Raw genomic sequence first — 2,231 nt, 5'->3', positions numbered from 1 at the left:
TATAATAATAGTGTCTGACTGTGGAGGGACATTAGAGTGTCAGCTCCTATAGTCATGCAGTAAGTAAAATGTTTGGTCAGCCTGACGTGTCCCCACTATGGAGGAGGTAACATGTCAGGTGAAATGTGATTGGCTGCTGTGGGTGAGGATTGGGGTAATAGAAGAGCTCCCACCTTGCACAGTAAATAGCTGATCAGCAGACCATACAAGTGACTTATGCAGAAAAGCTGGCACCTAGGGCTGTCACATGACTGGCAATATATGGGCATAGCTGGTATTAGATGGCAGCATAGATCTGTGGGGAATATGGATTCCTTCCAGGAATCCTGGCATCCATCCAGAGATGATCCCAGAGTAACTCATGGCAGCCTCCCTCTCTAAGGAATCCATGGGTATTCTATACATGGCCACAAGTGCCTCCCAGATCTAGGATCTGCATGGAGTATGTCTGCCCTCCCATGTTTTGGGTGGTTTTCTGCAAATTAAAAGCATATTACTAAAAAGAATAACTGCACACCATGGTCCTGCAGTGTGAAGACGATGAGGACATTGGAGTGTAGCATTCATCTAAAGCCTGCCACTGTGCTGATCATAAAGAAATATTTATAAAATTCTCTACTACCTGAAGAGCTCACACTCTAATATCTGCACCATATACCTGGCTGTGTCTCTGCTGCAGGCTGATAGAGGTCAGGATTCTCTCAGGATCTACCCAGAAAACAAACTAAGACTATAAGATAATAAAGATAATAATAAAGACAATAATTTCTACATCCAAACCACCAATAAAACATCAATAATATGCATGAGACGCCTCCATAGGAGATCCGGTAATTCTACCGTACTATATATATGTATATACAGAGCTATCTCTATATATTGATTATAAGGATATAAAGGGGATGTAATATATATAATATAGGGGTATAGAGGGGGATGTAATATATATATAATATAGGGGTATAGAGGGGGATGTAATATATATATATAATATAGGGGTATAGAGGGGGATGTAATATATATATAATATAGGGGTATAGAGGGGGATGTAATATATATGATATAGGGGTATAGAGGGGGATGTAATATATATATATATATATATATATATATATATATATATATATATATATAATATGTATATACAGAGCTCTCTCTATAATCCCTTAGTACACGGTCTGGGGGCATAGACGGGCAGCGCTAAGCGTGTCCTGAATTCCCTGGTCTATGTGGTTGGTGGTGCAGGAACATTAATCCATCCTTAGCGAGCAGATTACATCTTTGGGGGGATTAGTGTTGAGCTGATGCTCAGAATATGGAAAATATCCTACAATATGAATGATGCCCATCTCCAGTCCTGTACCATGAGTACTTCCAGGGTACGGACAGCAGGAGGAGACAGAGAACAAATTCTGGCCAATCAGATAACAGCACACTCAATCAACACAATATACTAGAAACTAAAAACATGAATAAGATTTACAAAGAAGCATAATGGAAAAAGAGAACCCTGAGGAATGACACACACCCCATTTTTGCCTTCATTTATTCCAATCTACTAGTCAGCCTGAACATCACCTGTCCTGACCTGTTCCTGATTGTTAGGACCTGTGTACAGGGTCATTTATTTATTTCAATATGTCTATAGGAATGGTAATCCTGCTTAAGGAAGGTCAAATATGGGTCAGAGGGAGGTCATCCACAGGTCAAATGCAGTAGTAGTATAAGCTCAAAAGGATGCCATCAATAGCCCCAAACCTACCAACATGCCCCTGGTGTGCTACTCGGGCTGCCCGGAACTGTACTTGTGTACCACCCTTTATCATATCACCTGTCCTGACCTGTACTTGTTTACCACCCTTTATCATATCACCTGTCCTGACCTGTACTTGTGTGCCAGCCTGTATCAATGTCACCTGCCTGACCTGTACTTGTGTACCACCCTTTATCATATCACCTGTCCTAAACTGACCTGTACTTGTGTGTCAGCCTGTATCATGTCACCTGTCCTGACCTGTACTTGTGTGCTAGCCTGTTTCAATGTCACCTGCCTGACCTGTACTTGTGTACCACCCCTTATCATGTCACCTGCCTGACCTGAACTTGTGTACCACCTGATATCACTGTCACCTGTCCTGACCTGTATTTGTGTACCACCTAATATCAATGTCACCTGTCCTGACCTGTATTTGTGTACCACCTGATATCAATGTCACCTGTCCTGACCTGTA

This window comes from Pyxicephalus adspersus, chromosome 9, assembly GCF_032062135.1.
Source record: "Pyxicephalus adspersus chromosome 9, UCB_Pads_2.0, whole genome shotgun sequence".
Lineage (NCBI taxonomy): Eukaryota > Metazoa > Chordata > Amphibia > Anura > Pyxicephalidae > Pyxicephalus > Pyxicephalus adspersus.
Note: the sequence above shows the minus strand (reverse complement) of the source record.